Raw genomic sequence first — 20,016 nt, 5'->3', positions numbered from 1 at the left:
GTATTATTCATTGGATCCGGCGGGGCCGCGGCTTCGGTACACCTCGTGCGTGGATGGCCGGGTACCGTACCCGAGTACCGTACCGCGGCACCGTGCTTTTTACCCGCGCGGAACGGCCGCCCGAATACGGCTGTGGCCGAGAAAAAGCACGGCTTTCCTTCTGCTGCCGCGTTCTTGCCGCGATCATGCGTTTTCGGCCCGCTCGTAATTGTTGCCGTTTTTTCCCCGCCTTGTCTGTGGGGTTTCCCTTAATGCCGTCGGAAATTTGTTGGATCGAGAGACACGGCGGGTATCGGGAATATGAGGAATATCGAGCTTCTTGCGTTCGCGGATAAATACGGGGATCGGGGTCGGGATCGGAATAGACGGTCGTTGAAAGGTTGCCGATGAAGAAATTTCGCGTTTTTTCGATCTCGCTTGCGGTTCGGCAGACGAAAGTCTAAAATGGCGTCGGAAAGTTGGCGAACAAAGCGTTTGTCGCGGTGTCGGGTTCTCTCGCGTAGGATCGCGTGACTTTATTACACGCGAAGGTGTAACTTGGCGTTACCCCGATGTCGGTTTGTCTTGGTCTTATAATTACCTGGTACGCGGCAATGTATGCAGAGAAGGGTACATTAGTCGGTAAATGATGATTCAGAGGGTCGAACTTGATTTTAAGATTACCGCGAGGGATGGGCAGATTTTCGTGGAATTCGGGGAATTCCGAGTATAAGATAAATTTATTATCCATCTGGCATCCGGAATTAGGGTACTTTGTCCGCATTTGCGGCACGTTTCGCGGTCCCTGCTCGTTCCCCGCTCGTTCCCCGCGTCCACCTGTATCGAATGGCAGGGAGAAGAGGGCAAAAAAAGGGGCATAATTTGACTGGCAAGGTTATGGAAAAGCATCGGGACGCGACGGTGGAATAGTTATTAATAACAACCGCGGTCTCGTACATCGTCGGATAACGATACCGAAATACAGCTGGTCCGCTTGCCGCGGCCGGGCCGTATGATAATCGCCCTTAATAACACACGCGGAACACCGGTTTAACATCCGAAACGTTGGATTACAGCGTTGAAAAAGTATGACCGGCGCGCCCTCGCTGTTGCTACATTGAAATCTTTTCGCGTACCACCAGCGTCGCCATGGTTGTGTACTCGTGGTCGTGGTTGTGGTCGTGGTTGTGGTCGTGGTCGTGGTCGTGGTCGTCGGCCGAGCGAGAGTGCGCGTAGCCAGCGCGCCGGAACAAATGACGCCACCGTCACTTTGCATCCGGCCTGGACGGCAAATTCGCGTGGAAACGGCCCTGTACGCACCTCGTGAGGTTAAAAAAGTTTTTGTCAGCGATCGTTAAGCGATCGTGGAGCGAGCGTCTCGATGGCCACCGGGTTGCCTCTTAAAATCCCCGCTAACGCGTCCCGGCTTAATAGGGAAGACGAGGAATTAGCAATTTCACCGGTGCACCCGATGTCCCGGGCAAGAGGCAAAGGGCTGCTTCTCCGTACCGATATAAACTATCCGGGCAAATGATGATCAGTTTTATGCATAATTTCCGCCGTTGAGTACCGAGAGATCGTACTCGAGATCCGATAAAAATTACATGATATAATGTGGGACGTTGGGTGATTCGTAGCCCACGGCTAATCGGCGTCGATTCGTATCGTGGCGTTTTTATCGGGCCCCAGCCACGAAACGCGATTACGCGCCGGATCGTGTCTTTAAGCCGCGGTGCCGACGATGTTTTCTCCCCCGTGGACACGGCGACCGAGCTGCTGCCCAGGCCTATAACGTACCCCATAAAAATCCTTAAACGAGATAAGAAGCTTGTTAATCGATACACCGTGAACGGACGGAAAATGCCGCTTCGACTGTGACCAAACTGTACGCGTCGGTCCACCGCGAACGGGATAATCTCCGCGATTTACGATTCGCGACTCCGCGGCACTCTCTCTCTCTCTCTCGCGCGCGCGCGCACGCCGACGCCATTGGCGTAGACGAGAATTCGGCGTCCCGGCGTAAGCGGAGCATAATTAGAGACGTATTTACGCGTTTTTCTCGGCCGATCGAGAAACCATTCGAGTCGAGTAAATATAGATCGGGCCTTTTTTCCCCCCGTCGATCCCGTGCAGGATTTCGCGGTAACGATCGCGAGTTCTGGCTGTAAAACGTTTATGGGTTAATACGGCGAGAGGAGAGTTAGACGATAAAGGTTCGGAATAAGTAAGAAGACTGGCGAAGATACTCGATCGGTGCAACGGGGTTAATTCGTCTACGCGATAAGCGTACTTTGTCGAAATTATAGCTATCCGAATGGATATTAACTTGTTTTATTCTGCCGATGCGAGCAAGAGTGTAACATTCAGCGAATCGCGAATTACGCGTTTTTCGCGTATCAAGATGGAGGTAATCATTGTAAAGCGCTCGTCTTGCTCGCTAAGGACTTGGTCCGGAGCACGTATCGCTTTGCATTTTTCCATTTTGCGTATACGTAAAAGTCGCTTTATGCGTTTTCGAATTTTAATTAAGAACATTTCAGTAGCCGTACGCGCTTAAGGAATTTCCCCCGCGTAGCTGGTATCTCGCGATACGGAGTAGGTAGCTAGCACCGGGAACCCAGGTAATGGATACAGTGTACACAAACTATAAGTATTTTTTCGCGAGCGTTGTTAACGTATCGATTATCGTACGGAGGATTTTATGCGAGCCCGTACAATTTGTAAGAACATTCTTGCATTTAGTTACGCCATTGATTGAAAATTATCCGCAGGAAATGTCTTTAATGCCAGGGGCAAAATTGACCGGATCTCGCGTTCTTTTTGCGTTAATGACGAATACGTTTTGGTCGTTGTCAGAAAATGTCTCGAGAAAGTAATTTTATTATTATGTACACGCTTGTTAAGCATTTTTCAGCCGGGGTTTCCTTCAAACTGGCAACGGTTTACGCAATCTCGTTTCTCCCGTGGCGAGTGAGCCTAGCAAGAAATACATAAGAAATTTGCTCGATAGTCGTGCAATAAGGCGATATAAACGCGCACGGCAAACAGAGCGATGTTCGTAGATAGAAGGATGAAAGGTAGGAACGCGAAGAAGGATGTCTGAGATATTTCTTCGCCGTTTTATCGCGCGTCGAATTAACACGGGAATTATTACGAAACCAGCACAGGGGGAATATCGGGGAAATTATTTTTTCCGTGCTCCCGAGGTTATCGATGTTAATTAAATCCGTAGAGGTTTCGTGACGGAAAGATCGTTCCGTAAGAAAAAGGGCCGGAGAGGCATAGCGAAAGCAAAAGGAGGTTGCCTCTTATCAAAAGCAGTCACAGACGTAGCTCGTTTATTACCGCGAAAATAACGTTATCCGTGCACTAAGTTCCACCTCGAGTCGAAGGAAGTTAATTAGGCTTCGGCAATTATGCAAAGTGTCGCGACCACTGTCCGTTCTGATAAGTTAACGACATCGATTGTCGCTGTTACAAGATACTTTAAACGTCCTACCATCCCATCGCTTATCTTCGTCTCTTCTAAGCCTCCTTTTGCATCATTTTCTTTACCCGGGCCCCGCTTCCATTCCGTTTGACCAAGCTGCGACTCTTTATCCACAGGAATGCGTATTACCCTACAGAAGCTGGGCAATCTGCTCGATTAAAATTTTAAATCATACCGCAACGGGCGATATTCGTCGATTAGCTCGGAAATTTAGATTACCTTATTCTCCGCGAGCTATATACCTTTATCGGCGATCCAGCCAGCCGCGAATATTTTATACACTGTTCGCACCTTAACGCGCAATTCCGATTCAAGCAAGACGCAAAAGTCCGCTTTCCCGTTGCGTAAAAGCGCTGCTGCCCCGTCGTCAACCTCCATTCCAAATTTCTCCAACGTTCCCGCGTCCTATCGGTACTTTGCTCGTTCGATTTGCCCCGGTATCAAACGCGCTGCGATATCTAGCGAATCGTAGAGCGAAATCGGTATAATCGGCTATACCGAGGAGGTTTCTCGTGGAACAGCGGTGAGCTGTAAATCTGGAAGCGATTTGGCTCGGCTGCTCTTGCATACGTAAAATAACATTGAGCCTGTGAGCGATCCGGTGGTGAAGAGGCCCAGAGAAACGCATTAAGGGCCGGCGTGCGTGGAAGGCCGTCGGTAGTGGAAATATCGGGGCCAGGATAGATAAGGGAGCAAAGGACGAGGGAGACAGGGCGAGCAGACGGAGTCGAATGAGACTGTCCTATTACCGGGCAATACGGTAATGAATCTCGATCGGATGCAAATGAGGCAATTGGACGGGAATATGGTAGGTAGGTCGGAGTAACGCGGTCCATCCGTTTTACACGGGCTCTGTCGGAGAACAGTCGGTGTGCGTCGTCGGGGCGAGTAAAGGGCCGGTGGCAAGGGCCGAGATGGCCCGTAGGGCACGTGCACGCACGCATACATTAACACGCGCGTGCTGCTCCGGTGACGGAGCGCGCGCGAGCAATCGGAGGGAGAGTCGAGCCGATCTCGGCCAGGCCAACACACGCAGACGTTTTGGCGCCACGGCGTGAATCGGCAGCCAATAAATCCACGCTGCCTCATTACTAAGCTTGTCTCTTTAATTGAAATCTCGTGTTTTTCCAAACGCACGCCTCCTTTTTGCCCTTCCCCGCGAGACCCTGCCCCCTTGCGCCCCGGCCACCACGGATTTTATTATAAAACTCTGAAAGCGAGGAGACACCTCGCGGCCAGCGATATCTTTTCGCCCGTTCCACCAGCCACCATCCGAGTGTCCTTTGCCGTTCCTCCTGCCCGTCGTCGTGCTCTTGTTCGCTCCTCGTTGTCTCCCGATGGATCCCTGAAACGATTTATGCGTCTCGCTTACGTTCGCGTACGTTCCGTGATCTCCGTTTCGTCCTCGCCGAGCCTAATCGCTCCGTCGCGTCTTCGCCTCGCGTTTTTCGCTCAAACGCCAGCCCGAGCGTTGCCCGATCTTCTGCCAGGGGTTACGTTCGAGTTCTTGCCGATCAGATCACGATCGAGACGCTCGCGGACCGGATTCGTCCGCTCAGCGTCGCGCCGTGGGAATCGCGTTCGGATTGTCTAGGCCGAGAGAAGTCGTTGTTACACGGGTAAACCTTTCGTGTTTTGCGCCCGGCATTCGGACAAGCTCCCGGATAGAGTTAACGGGAATCCTGCTGGAAGTGATGGGCGTATTTATTAGCTCGAAAGAGCGATCGGTGTCGATCGATGCTTGATCCTGATCAACGCTCCAGCGTACGTCGTCTGACAATTCGCGAGGTAGGACGCGATGTTCAGCGACTTTGCGGACGGTTAGCACGTTGGTTGCCATCGGATTGGTCATCGGTGACCGGCGCTTGCCTCCTCTGCGGGTCTATGGTGGTGATCGGTGTCCGGTATATAAATAAATAGAAAACGTTAATAATTTGCAGCTTGCAATTTTCTCTTTGCCATATTGTCGGCAATTCATCGTTGTATCCCAAGAATGATGGAAATTTTGTCGTGGCAGTACAGCGTCGATACAGGGTAGCTTTCACGGGGTACCAACTGACAACTATCCATATGGAACCAGACCTGTGTCACGCGATGCGAATGTTTGTACGCGTTGCGAGAGAAGCACGCGTCCATCCTGATTCTCGATCGACGATTCCCTTGGGTTAAAGAATCCTGCAGAAACCCTGGCTAGAAATCTGCCTCTGTCCTACTTTTTATCCCGAAAACCGTAAATCGTCTCGTCAAACCCAATTAAGAAAAGTCGGGGATCTCGTTCCGCTAATTAACCAGCGCTCGCTTGCACGAATATCTGCAATCTTTGTCCCACGCGCGAATCTCGGGCGAAACCCGGAGGAATCATGCGCGAGCCCATTTTTCCGGCGAACGGTGGCAAAGTGAAAAAGCGTGTTCGATCGGGGCGTGAAGGTGCCGCGTGACGCAATTCGGGCGGGGAAAGCGAGCATTGTCGAACGGAACACGGCGTTGGCCTAACTCGATGCCATCCATTTTTCTGCACGGGTGTCGATTCCGATCGATCGACGCGTGTTTCGCAACGCCGGGCCCGGGAATGTCACAACGCGTGTCAATCGGACGGTTTTCTTCGTCACGAAAGTCGATCGCGTTCGAGCGAGACAAGCGGCTTTTTATCGGTGGCCAGCCGAGCGTAATCTTAACCAGGTTAACGTAAAAAGACTAATCGCCGCGCCACGCTCGGTTTTTCCGCCGCGGAAAAACCCCTACCACCGACGTCAGTTCGCCGTGCAATTGCACGATTTCGCGAACTCGCGTTAGCGCGGCAAATCGGTTCCCCGAGGATCGGCCGTGTTCGTACCGGGAAAACTGCAAGCGTGCCGTTACAAGTTTCCATCGCACTACCTCGCGATTTCGACGTATCGAGCTTCCGACGTATGAAAATTAGGTTTACTCGAGACTCGCGACTCGGAGGATGGTCCGTAGCCCCGTTTAATCTCGTCGAGGAGGCTATCGTCTGCTGCCAATTCTCTAAGGGCGACGTTTCACGAGAGAATGGAAGCCTATTAGACCCGAGTATCCTGGATCGCGATATCGTCGGGGGTTAATCGCGAGTACCGGTGAGAGACAGGGCGAAAAAGTAGCGGGCAAAAAGCGAACGTTTCTAAACAACCTCCAAACATCTCCCTTTGTACTCCATCCATTACCCAGGCCGATGAAGCTAAGACGGAGGAAGAAGCGGAGCAAGAAAAGCAGCGACACTGGGCATCACCAGGCGAACAACGATAACGACGGAGGAGCAAAAAGCGGGAGACGAGGGAAGAACGATCCGTATCAATTTATCCGATCGGAAAATGATCACGGAGCCGGTCGTCTGCGGCAAAAGCTCTGCCTGTTCCACCCGGTGTCCGTCGCGCGAGCGAGCGGAGCGCGGCGCGCTCGTTAAAGATCACAGCTGAAATATCGCGTCCCCCGTGCGTTCGGGTATATTTGAGCCGGACCTCTGGTTACGTGTCCCCGTGGCTGTCGTCGTGAAAAAAGTTTGAGTCCCTTGCAAGACAGCATCCTGCCGGTCAGTGATCCTGGCGTCGGCTCGACCGTGGCCGTTTCGGTGTAGGTATATTCAGCGCGGGCGCACGGTCCGCGTTCCAGCTTGCGACGAAACGTATACAGGTAGAAAGAGAGCAAGAGCCAACGGTAAACGGGAGAAGAAGTGGCGGGGTACGGATGCGAAGAGAGGAAGAGAGAGGAGGAGAGAGCGAAAGAGGGGTCTGCGAGTGGAAGAACGGAGGGCAGAAGCATAGCTGGCGCATTATCACATACGTTAAGTTTTTCTACCTCTATTGGCCCAGAGCGAGGCCACGAAAAACGACTGATTAATCGAACCAACACGGCGAACATTCTTTCAGCCGCATATACAGCCTCGAGAACCAGTAGCAGCCTTACCTCTCTCTGCAACACCACACCCTGCGCTCCTACATTCGCACGGATGTCGGGAGAAGAGACACGAGCGGCGCGCTGAAAAACTCTTCCAATACCGTCGGGCCCGGGCCAGTTCCGCCGATGTCTCTTCGGACGAAAACCGGAATGCGTTTCTTATCCGGCCGCCCGACCGTTCGGGGGTATCTCTCCGAACTTACAATTAACGCGGTACAATACCATACGGATTACCGGTGAAAAAAGCTTTCGGGGAACCAGCAGATGTAACGCCGCGCCACTTCTCAGCCGCGAGTCCGCGAGTCGCTCATGGCTGCCAATCGGTTTCCGCTTCTCCCGGGCTAATTCGAGGGTCCAGTGCGCGCGCCACAAGGGGTTAGAAAGTCGCGATCCGTGAGTGTCGAAGGATGAAACTGGTTTGATAGCAGGGATCGATAGCGGCGTCGGAGATAGGAGATTTAAGTGGAGTCCTGGAGATAGGTTCTCCGATAAGGCAGGCTTTTAGACTCTAGCTGATCGTTTTAAGAAGGCGCGTTAAAGGAAGTTTATAATTTTAACCATCGGGTTCGAATGAGAGAGAGAGTCGAGATGAATGGGCTCGAGGAAGCAGGTGCAGAAGCCTTGTCCGAGTCGCGAGCATCGCTTCGCCAAGTTGGAACCGTCGAAAACGCCCATTTCCTCGAATTCGCGCCATAGTATAACCTAACCCTTTGACTGTCACGCTCAGGACACCACAGTGCACCGCTAGATGAAAGATTTTCAACTGTTCAATGGGGCACTTTCTATTTCAAAGTGTACCTTTTAATTGACGGTTATACGCAAAATGCACTAACTGTCGATTTTCATTCGATTTTTACAATTGTAAGTAATTGAACCGTGACACCGTGGCATATGATCGTCACGTATGACCGACGTGACAATTCAAGTGTTAACCAGAGAAATATTCCGCTCCGCGATACTGGAAGGGTACGTTGCGCGGTGGAATCCAGGGGGTCCGTTGAAAACTGGACGTGGACTTTGGAAACGTGAGGGATTTCCTGAAACTCGCGAATCGACGATAGAAAAGCGGAGTACGAGCCGAAAAATCCTCTCACGAGGGGTTCCACGATCGCGGATGCTACTTGTTATGCCGACACATCGCTTAGTTATTACGACGCGCGTTTCCCCGCTGCGTTCGATCGTTCCGCTTTAGCCTGCCCCGATCCGCGTTCTCCCCGCGCGAACTCACCCCCCGTGGGGCATAGTCGGGTTCGGAAGGCAGACATTCCGTGCAGCCGGTGTTAGGCAAAGTTAAAGTTTACACCGTTCGACTGGCGGCTCGGCCCGGGACACGTGATCGCGCCATGTGTGGATGCAAACCTCGCTCCCCCGTCCACGTATTATGACCGCTTGTAGGGCACGTTTGCGGTAGGTATGCCTCCGTCACGAGACACATCTTTCGATCTGTTTCGCCTTACCGACACGTGGCACGATCCGCCGATTCTCTCTTCCTTTGGCAGTGGTAATTTCCAGAATCGGCCTCGTTCCCTTCTTTCTCCGGGATACCGGGATCTCGCGAAATCGTCCATACGAAGGAATAAAATGGATCAGGAATGTGCGACGCACGAGACAGAGTTCCGACGACTGGTTTAAAGTTGCGTGGCCTCTTGGCGGTACAAATTGATAAATTAATATCGAGATTCATGCGCGTATCGGTTTACGTATTTTTCACGCGATAACTCGTTATTACCGGACAGAATTATCCACTATAAAACCGCTAGGTATAGAAGCTGCATGTCGCGGGTTTTAATTTGTTCTTGTTGGAAAAATTGAATTACAACCGATAGTCTTGTACCCGCTACGTATTATTCTCTTTATACGCGAACGAGGGTAATTTGGAATACTCTTGCGCATATTATAAGTGCATAAACAAGCACGATAGATCGAGTACCGCGAGACCAGAGGCTCGTGTGTCCAGGTTCGCGCATTCTTCGGGGGACTAAATGCTCGGTAATTTTCGGGCATTACCCCAACTGGTTAATTCGTGTTACGCGAAGCGGCAAAAATAAGACGCAACCGCCTATTTCGGGCAGAAATCATTTGCATTTACTTCACGGCGATTACGGAGTTCGTGGCTAATAAAATTTGAGCAGCTCGAAGACTTCATCGTCGATATCGCACGCAAATCTACGCGTAACCCTCAATTTGCTGCACGCGATCCCGATCGCCAGTGTGAATTCTGGTAATACCGTTTGCCCGCTTAACGGGAATCTTGGTCGTGCGAGAGAATTTCGCAGGGAAAGCAGGAAATTTTGTCCCCTGGACCCGTCAACGTACTTTGTCGCCGAGTGCCCGAATAAACGGCTATCCCGTATCGAAGGTGAGAATCATGGGCAATTACCCGTGCCGGGATCGCGCCGTGATTTAGAGACGCGAGCCATATTTTTCCAACTACGCGAGTTAATATCCTAACATTAACGACCATCGCGATTTCGCAGCTGACGTCGTCGACTCACGCGAGATTGCCTCGGATAGTGGCAAAAATCGCGAGCGTCCGTGACGGAAGATTTAATTTTCGGACATTTTTCTGGGAAAGAGAACGGCGACACTGGCGAAACTTCCAACTATCGCTTCCTTCGAAGACGGGTGCATAAAAAAAAAATTGGCGAAACTTAATTTCCTCCGGTTGCGAGCCCTCTTTGCGAATGCTCTTGCCTCCTCCCACGTAATTCCGAACGGTTAAGCATGCACGCCACGAGCGAGGCAGGGCCACCATCCGCACGGTAGAGGCGCGCGAGAGCGATTTGGTGACATCAAAGTTTAATAAGCGCCATAAGCCGATCCGAACTGCGGCTAAAACTCGTCGAGCAATAAAACCGGCAATAAAGCGTTCGCCTTTCTCACGTCCCGTGGGTGGAGGCCGTTGAGCGGTAGACAGAGAGGAAGAGAGGAAGAGAGGACGTGGGGGGTTGAAAGGAAGCGTGGCTCGCTTGCATGGTGGTTAACCGAAAGGTTAGAAGGGCGGGAACGCATTAGCGGTGGAAGGTGGCGTGCTCATAGAGACGTCCGGTCGCCCAATTACTCCCGCATTAAATCAATGTTCCTACGGGCCTGGGCCATTCCGGCATCCCGGTAATAAACCGTGGCGAACATATCTGCACGACTTACGGCTCATCCCTCGCGTCGCCGCCACCCCCGCGCCGCGACGCCGCGCTGGGGTGAAGCCGGGCCGGGACGTTCGAGAAATGTGCTTTCTGTCGTAATATTTGGCTTTAAATCATGTCCCGCTGACAGGCCCCACTTTCTTCGCACCTTCTGATTCATCCGCGACACCACCACGCGCAGTTGCCATCTCGATCCTCTCCTTTCTCTATCTCTCGCCCCCTTGTCTCTCCCGTTCACTATTCTATCCAGCTTCCCCCTTTGTCGTAGTTCCACGATTTTCGAGCTTCGGTTACCGCGGGGTTAAAGGCAGGGATGTTTTATACGAGCTTTTCGCGTTCGAGGTGTTGCTGTGGATGGCAAACGCGTTGGAAATTGCTCCACCGATCTTCCGTCGCGTTTTTCCTACCACGCGAGTCTTTTTCCAAATTTATTTCCTCCATTTTGTCCTATTTAGTAACGAGACTAAAGATCCTCCGCGTTGCGTACGCGAGTTCGAAATAATCGTCGTTATTGCTATCGGAGGAACGGCGGATGATGGAATTGAAAAATGCTGGCGAGTACGAGAAAGCACTTTTTCGGGGGCTTGGCGAACGTCGAAGTCAAACGAAGCGAAGTCTATGGCCGCGTTCAACCGTGAGATTAGTCTCGCGCACAATTTACGACTGCGATCTTATTCACAGCTTGGCTTTCGTATAAAAGCTTTTTCCTGTAAGCCGCGATACGTCCTTTCGGTCCTCGTGGTTGACGCGTGGGGGACCACTGCGAGGATCGCGCACCGTGACAAATTAATACAATCGATATCTTGCATTGGTCGAAGGAGAGAGGCTCTCGTAGCACGAGAAACTAACGAAATCTTCCGTTTGTTCCAGGTATCGAGATGACGCTCTCTGTTGGACGGACAGGTAAGACGACCAGTACAGTTACGATAAGAGAAACAATTTTTACCAAGTACAGCATCTTTCGCGATATCCAATAAGGGATCATTCGTTCGGTCTGCCTAGTTCTTTCCTCGTCTTCTTTTATTTCCTCACTTGCAACGAATCGAGTCCAATCAAAAACACGTTCGAAGCGTGTTACGCGAGCCACGTTCCCCAAAGATTATCGAACCCCTTCGGTGGGTTTCTCGGCTGGACTTGCCCCACACTCGCGTGCCCGTTCTCTTTCACTCGCCGCGAGTTCTCCAGCCGATCACCTTCAAACTCGGAAATATCATTGAGATGGCCGGTGGAAAGCACGTAGCCGTGGATGAAACGTACTCCAACCGAGCGAACCTTGAACTGATATCCGTGAAATTAGTAGAACTCGTAGCTGAAACCTTAGAGACCCGAGAGACACACCCGGCGAGGCGTCAGCCTCTGGTAACACCGTTTTAAACGATCCTTCCACTCTCTGATTTATTCTCTGCCGCGGGGAGGAGACGAGCAGCGGATGGAGAAAAAGAGGAACTGTTTGAAAAAGGATCGAAAAAAGGGGTAACAAAGATGGAAAAAGAAAAAACGGGAGGAGAAAGACAGAAAAGGTAGCGAAAACAGGGAACAGCTAGGGATATAAGGGAGAGCAGGGGCGAGGTGAATAATACAGAGAGATTGACGTCGCGACGCAATTCCATTGTTCAAAGTGAGCACGGCGAGAGAGAAGGAGAGAGAAGGAACGAGCAGGAGAGAGAGAGAGAGAGAGAGAGAGAGGGAGAGAGGGAGCAGGCAAGCGGTGGAAGCAATGAGCAAGGCAACGAGCTTTGCCACGAGGTTCTTGCCCATCGGTATAAATCAACTCGCGAGTGACCAAACCACTCCGCCATACGATCCGCCGTATACACCGGCTACATCAAATTAGCGACACTTCTTTCGATCGACATGTCGATGCCGGCTTTTTGCCGTTCGCGGAATACTTTCTCTCCGCTCTGCCTATTCGCGCGCCGCTTCGAATCCACTTTTTCCGCCGCGCGGTCCACGCTCTGTGTCGTTCCGCTCATTTGCGTCCGACGCGGTCTCTCCGAGCCATCGGTCCGCGTAATCGCGCCTACCGGGCAACTTAATCTCGCCGGATGGAAGGTGGATCAGGTGCGCCATGGCTAACTCTCTCGTCGCTATGTTCCATGTCTCGCGTCTTTCGCGCGGTGTGAGATAAGCTTGTTAGTCTTCTAGTACGAATCTTTCAGCTTTTACTACATCCTACGGTTGTATACTCGCAGAGTTGCTGCGAACTCGGCTAACACGTTGACTGCCATGGTGGTCACCAGTGTCCGATATTAATTTTTTAATTTCTATCTCTTTTATTTCCACCATTTTTTGAAAATTTTAAGCACGTAAATAAATAACTTTGTCAAAGTGGCAGTCATAGTGATAAACTGATATATCGACACACGAGTCTACAGTTTTGTTGCCATCAGCAACGTATGGAAATTGGAATTGTACATATTTTCGATTATTCGTATTTCTGCAATTATTAGATCGACAGGGGAATTGTATGGTGCCTCCTTGTTTATCGATACAAAGCGTGTGTTTAACTCGAACTGTACTCTTATTGACACTTGGACTGTCACGTTGGTCATATATGACGCCACGGTGGTCATTCGCGCTTGAACTGCTTATAATTGTAAAAATTGAATGAAAATTGACAGTGCCTCAATTGTCAACCGTTACCAAGGCGCTACGGTGGTGACCCGTGACCGCCAACAAGATAAACGCTCCATTAAGAATGTTGTCTTCTATCAATAATTTATTATTATTTTACCATTACATGCTTTAAATAACAAAAACACTCCCATGGCATCCTGAGCGAAACACGTGACATCGGCTTGGCAGTCAAAGGGTTAATAGATACGCGACTACCATTAAGATGGTGAAAGTTACACATGAAAATTTGATAAATCTCTTTCGATTTCACATAGAATGACTGCTGTTTTATAGAAAAAGTATCGGTATTTCTTACAGACTCAATACGTTTTAACAATCCCTAAATCGCGTCACAGATAGCAGCTTCTAAGCACTCGTCTCTCGTAATTATTCAGAGTCCTGCCATGAAAACGATACCACTGATTGTCGTAACGCGGAGAGAGGACAAAGAAAGTAATTTACAAGAATCGCGGACTCGGCCGATCAGCGTTTCGGTGAAAGCTATTGTAAATGAATTCGACGGACGATGGGAAGTAATTAATGACGACACTCGGCCCGATGTAATTAGCCGAAACTGATCTGACGCTAATTGCGATCAGCCGAACCACGGTAATTAATAACGCGCTCGCGACGTTATCGGTATACGACCGTCGTATCTGCCGATCTTTTTGCCCCCTTCTTTCGTCCCCTTGCGCGACGCCTGGGGACCACGTGCAAGGAATATGGCGTAATTGGTCCACGAGGTATCGTCGTTAAGAAGATGATCGGTCGCCTCATATCTTAACCGGACTATCCTTGAATCGTTCTTCCATCTCGAAATACGTATCCCTATTTCGATCCGATAATTCGAGAAAGTTCCTCCATTTTCCTGTCCCTCTTCTACGGACAACAGCTTTCCTCCCCGTGATCCGTCGAAATTAATCCGTTGGATTAAAATAGTTCGTATTTCTCGAAATTTTTCTCTCACGCTGCATCGAAACCTGTACTCTTGCTTCACCAAAGAACGCGTTAAATTGCCAGGTAAAACTGACGTCCGTGACTGCACAGGAGGATCGTAAATGGTGGAGTATTTAAAAAAATAAAAAGGATAAGAGAATGGATCGTAAAAGGAAAATCGATACGAGGGAACATGAACGTTGCGTGACGAGCCTGTCCTGGCGATTTGCATACAAACAGTCGGAATTGATACATTATTATAGAAGAAGAGCGATTTTCTGTAACATAGAATCAAACGTCCCGTCGATAAATCGGAAGCTCGACGAAAATGGCTCGTTTACGAGGGACCGAGCGATAGAGGAGGATACACCGACGATCGGGCGATATCGTTGAAATATCGTTGGAATAATTTATAAGCGTCGTTAATGAGCTGTTCATCTGAAAGAGATCGTTAGAGACAGGCAATTTATAAGTCGCGAAACAAAACTATCAGGATGGGAATTCGTAAAGCGGGCAATCTGCGGAGGCCCGTTTCTGAGGCAGGTTAATAATTATTGAACTATCGATTAAATGCATCGGCGAGCTGATTGATCAGCGTTTATATCGCGAATACATCGGCCACGTCCGCTCCCTACAATTTTAAACCGGGTGCCCATCTTTCAAGTGCATCGCGATCCTCTAACTCGTGAACGCGCGAGCGCGCGCTCCGAGCGCCTCTCCTACCGGGCCTAATGGCGTTGTTCACCGGGAATTATCGATAATGAATGAAAAACGTGTCCGTATTACAGGCTATTTGCACTTTTCCACGTCCATCCATTTCGTTCCTCTAACGCTTTTAATTAATATTACCTCGTTCGCGATACCGATGGCCGGATTTTTCGCGAGGAACACCGACCGAGCGCTGTCCTCCTTTTTTCACCGCGGTTTTCTAATTTTCCTAATTACTCCAATTTGTCCCGCTTAAATTGAATATAATTTCATTAGATCGCCGTTGGTGGTGCGTCGTAAATCATCTGCGAGGTTGTATCCTCGGTCTTCTATCCTCCAAACTCCTGGTTGTCTGTTCCGTGACCATGCAAATCGCTCAGGTATCGGAAAATCTAGAAAAACGTCCGAATATCGATTACGATATTCGGATAATCCACGTGCAATGCAGCGAATCGCATCTGTCTTCGCTCTCGCGACGAAAAGCACTCGCCACGGACCAAAGAGGATCGACGCCGAGGAAAAACTGGTTCACCAGAAATCGGTCGCGCACCGATCCAGCTAGAGTCGGCCCCCGTTGATCGTAATAACAGAGGTTCGATCGGTCGTTTGCCGGAAGCCGGATCGACCGGCTGTTCGCCAGGGATACGCATACCGGCCCGGTATAAGCTGGCCTCTTAAACAACCGCGTATTTTTTTGCTGGCGTTCGATTTAACTGGATGTCGTTACTACGCTCGGCATTGTTGTCCGCCGATTCGTTCATCGATTCATCCTTACTTTCCGGCTGAACGTTGCCCCTACGTGTGTCTGTCCATCCTCTACTTTGTCCCTTCTCTCTATCCCGGCCGATCGCTCTCGCTCCTCCGCCTCGGCCGATAGCTCGCTCTTCGTTCAGCCTGGCCTGCCGATCCGATCCGATCCGATCCTATATTTATTGTATCGAGGAGACCAGAGCCGCTGCATTCCTCGCGCATGCGCCGCCCGTAATGAGCGGTCTCCAGTCCTGTCTGTCTTTCCATCCCGTCCGTCCATGCGTCTGTCCAGCCGACCGGTCGTAGCCCCCCTCGCTCACCCTTTCACCCTACCACCGCCTCCACCTCCGCCTCCGCCTCCTCCGCCTCCACCTTCCTCGTCCTCCACGGCTTCTTCGTCTTTCCCCGTCAGATTCTCCGACCGGTGTATCGGCAGCTCCTTTTCCTTCCTGCCTTCACCTTCTCCTCCTCTTCTTCTTCGTCTTCTTCTTCTTCTTCTTCTTCTTCTTCTTCTTCTTCTTCTTCTTCGTCGTCGTCGTCATCGTCGTCTTTCTCCTCCTCCTCCTCCTCCTCCTCCTCTTCTTCGCCGTCTTCGTCTTCGTCTTCCTCCGCTTCTCCCGCGAGCAGCCGCCGCCGCTGCTGCCGGTTGCTACTCCGGATCGGTGGCTTCTGGATCCTCCTCGCGCATCGGGGATCGACGATCGCAGCTTTACGGAAAGCCCGTTCGTTGGCCTGCCCCCGTTCACCAACAGGGTCAGAGGTTCGGACGCTCGACGGGTTTTCGGCGAACATAGAGCCCGCGCGAAATCGATCGTGACTCGAACCGAGGTCGGAGATCTTTGGAAATTTTCAGATAGTTAACGCTCGATTTATAGATTCGGCGTCTAGTCTGTTCCAAGTACTTGGTTCGGATCGGATTTGCGTACAGGGAACTTCGTCGAGGGATGGAAGTGTACGGAAAGAAGAGAATAATTGCGCGATCTGCTTCGCGTATGGCGATGCATCGTTGATGAAGGAAAAAGGAGGACGATAATTTGACTTCGCGTGGGTTCTAGAACGGGTAGCTTTGGGTATAATTAAAAGTATCTGGCGGAGCTTAACGAGAGATGAAAAAGCAAAAGGTCGGGTGATAGGATAGTTGTGTGGTCTGATAAGGAGATAGTCATTAACGCTAAAACTTCCATTAAAGATTTTTTATTCGGCATTTACCTTTTGGTCACCTGGCTTCGCGATTTTTCTTTTATCGTTGCATACGTATAATTAATTTTTCCATATCTCTTTTCTCCCTGCGTTCCTTCGTCCACCGTTAACCGTATCGAGTGCCGATTAATTTCGCCAGCGCGATTACATCGTGGAACTTGAATCGATTTTTTCAGCCCGGAAAAATCGCGGAAAGTTTTTAAATGCAACGATTTGAAAGGTAGCGAAAAGGTAGCGTATGGTTTCTAAGGACGGATGCATGGTGGTTGGAAAGAAAGTTGCACACGTGTGGAAAACCGACGAGGAAAGAGGAACGACGTGGAATTCCGTGTACCAACACGGTTAACGCGGCAGTGGCCAATAGGAAAGATTCGCTTCCGTGGTTTGCTTATCGATTCAAATCGCGTGCAGCGTGTATGAATGAAGGAATGAGTGGGCGAGTCGAGCCACCGGTTGAATGGAAGCCCCACGGGTGACCACAAGGCACACGCGCGCGTACAAACTTCTCTCTTTCTTTCTTTCTTTCGTTCTTTTGTGCGCTCTCCCTCTCGCTGTCTCTCTTCCGCCGCACCATCCACCCGTCGTTCTTTCCTTCTCGCTCCACCGTACGCTTCTCTCCGTACACTTGACCCTTGTGGCGAGAAACCGATGAAATCGTTCCACGCCATCCACCTTCGAGCTTTCACGGTTTGCCGCGGGATCTACGTCCATTCGTCTCTCTCTCTCTCTCTCTCTCTCTCTCTCTCTCTCTCTCTCTCTCTCTCTCTCTCTCCGCTTCGATACGAGATCGGTAAACGGTGCATTAAATACCGAGTAAAAGGTAATTTCGCGACATATTTTTCCCCCGGCCTTTTCGCGAGCACGTATCACCGTGTGTTGTGCATTCTTCGATATTTAATCTACCGCGACTTACGTCGCTTCACCGGTTATATGACCAATCGAGGCAGATGGAACGGACCACCCGCGAATCACGAGAAACTGGAGGAGGAGGGTACAATACGTATTAGGAAAAGTAGAAAAATCGTTACCATTTTAGATTTACCTTTTTGATGATATATTTAGACGTGTCTGGCGAGTAGGAGTGTGACTAGGAGTACGTATGAACGAAATCGACGTCGAACCATGTTTACGATAGTTTTAGTTTGGTATAATAGGCAAGGGTGGAAGAAATTACTGGAGTAGCCAGTGGCGATCGGCTGGTTCCGTTTGCACGAAACGACTGCAACTTCTCGATGGCCGCAAAACATCTCGCACACGGTGTACTCTCCTAGTCCAACGTGAAAACCATTTCAACGGATCCCGGAATAGTCTATTCACGTACTGGCGTCCACGTTCGCGTAAACGAAAAAATGCTTTAACGGGCGTAAAAGCGGCCGTGTCCAGCTGGCCGCGAAACTATCGTTACAAGGATCGTCCGGTACAGTTTCCGTTTCTTCTGACAGTTAGCCGGGGCGACAGTTTTACATCCGTTCGTTCATTAATTCAGAGCTCGTCCGCGACGTCTTTTATCGGGTGGCTACCGTCCGAGGTTAACGATTCCACGTAAGAAGCCCAGGCCTCTCCCTCTAATAGCTTGTATTTCCTGCGATTCAAAAAATGTGCCAAACCGCTTCCCTTACCCTCTGGCTTTTGCATTCCGGCTTTTTTCGCCCGGTCATCGATATATATTTGCTACGCGGCGATTTTCTTTTCGGCCTACGCGGCTTTCACGGTATTCGCTAATTAATATAATCGCGCGCCACTCGTTGCTCTTCTTGCCTCTGCGCCTTTAATGGAAAATGTGTGGCGCGCCACGGATCGGGGACATCGTTTTCATCTGCTCGCTGCCGCGATTCGAATAGCCAAACGTCCACTCGCCTTCGCGCCGACTATCTTAACCATTTCGTTCTCCCATTGCTTTACGATCTTATAATACCCAGCCACGCTCGTATTCCTCTTTCAATCCTTCGGTATATCAATTAACCGTCAATCTCTCGCGATCCGAGTCTCGTTCGAGTTCGATGCCTTATCCCAATTGGTAGATAGTCGGGAGCTCGAAATTCCGTCCAATTTCCATATTTTTCGAACCAATTCGAAGCAACCCGTGTGTAGCTACCGGCTAGCAGCTCGCTGTAGACGTTAAAGTCGAAAACGCGCGAATGAAAGGCAGAAAAGAGAGCTGACGTAAGAGAGGATCGGGAGCATGGCCGTGGGGGACACGCGTATCGCGGTGAAGCCAATTTCGAGAGCGCTTTGTGCGGCACGCTGCTAAAAATGCGTGGCGAATCGACAGCGAGGATCACAGGCTGACGGGGCAGCTTCAAGATCCATCCGTCCCGTAGGATCTTGAACGGCCATCGGATCCGGTCAAAGCATTCCATTGTAGTGGCCGTGCTCTTCTAGAAACGATTCCACCGATCCGCTCGGATTCGTGGTGTTTTTCGCCATCTGCCGCCGCCACCACCGTCACCACCACCACCACCACCATTACCACCACCACAACCACCACCACAAGCACCACCGGGTAAAGATCTCCCTATGATTGGCTCTTCTCATCAGCGTAATGCGACGACATTAACCGCGACCACCGTTCGCTTCCTCTCTCGTCCATGCGTATTCATGACGAATACTTACGCGCTACGCGTGTATTAATTGACAAATAACTTTTTGCCAATCGTTGGGCCGTATACGGGCCGCATTGTCCGCGATTATGTACCTATGTCCCTGCTCGAGCTTTTCTGCTCTCCCTCTCTCGCGCTCTTTCTCCTTCTCTCTCCGCCCCTGTCCCTGTCCTCCCTTGTTCTCCGTTTCCTTCCGTTTTTTCGGTTTTTTCCTCCGCCCCCCCCCCCTCCCCACCCCGTGTCCTTATACCCCGACGGCCGGAGCGGCAATGAAATGCTGTTTTCCGAAAATGGCGCTGGAATGAGGACAGGTCTCCGGTAGCGGCGCGCACGCCGTCCTATCATTTAATTTGGTATCGGATACTTACTTCTGCCCTCCGTTGAAACCCTCGGCTTAAGCCTTTTCTTTGCGTCCTCCCCTCTCTCCGCGCCCCTAGCCGAGCCGCGTACACGCACACGCACACGCACACACGCCACGCCGGATGAATGCTGTCCTCGTGAACCCCGCGAGGTGCTTTTTGCCACGGCCACACCGAGCCGGTCCAAATCCATTTTTACTCGGGATCGAGCTTAGAGCGAATGGCGATGTCGCTTTTCGGTCCTCGAGTCGGTTCGGGGTTGTTTTCGTCCGTGGATCACGGTTCGCTTGGACGGAGGCAGATGGAGGATCGGTGCTGCGACTGTT

Source organism: Eufriesea mexicana, unplaced genomic scaffold (genome assembly GCF_001483705.2).
Source record: "Eufriesea mexicana isolate 0111107269 unplaced genomic scaffold, ASM148370v2 scaffold492, whole genome shotgun sequence".
Classification (NCBI taxonomy): Eukaryota; Metazoa; Arthropoda; class Insecta; order Hymenoptera; family Apidae; genus Eufriesea; species Eufriesea mexicana.
Note: the sequence above shows the minus strand (reverse complement) of the source record.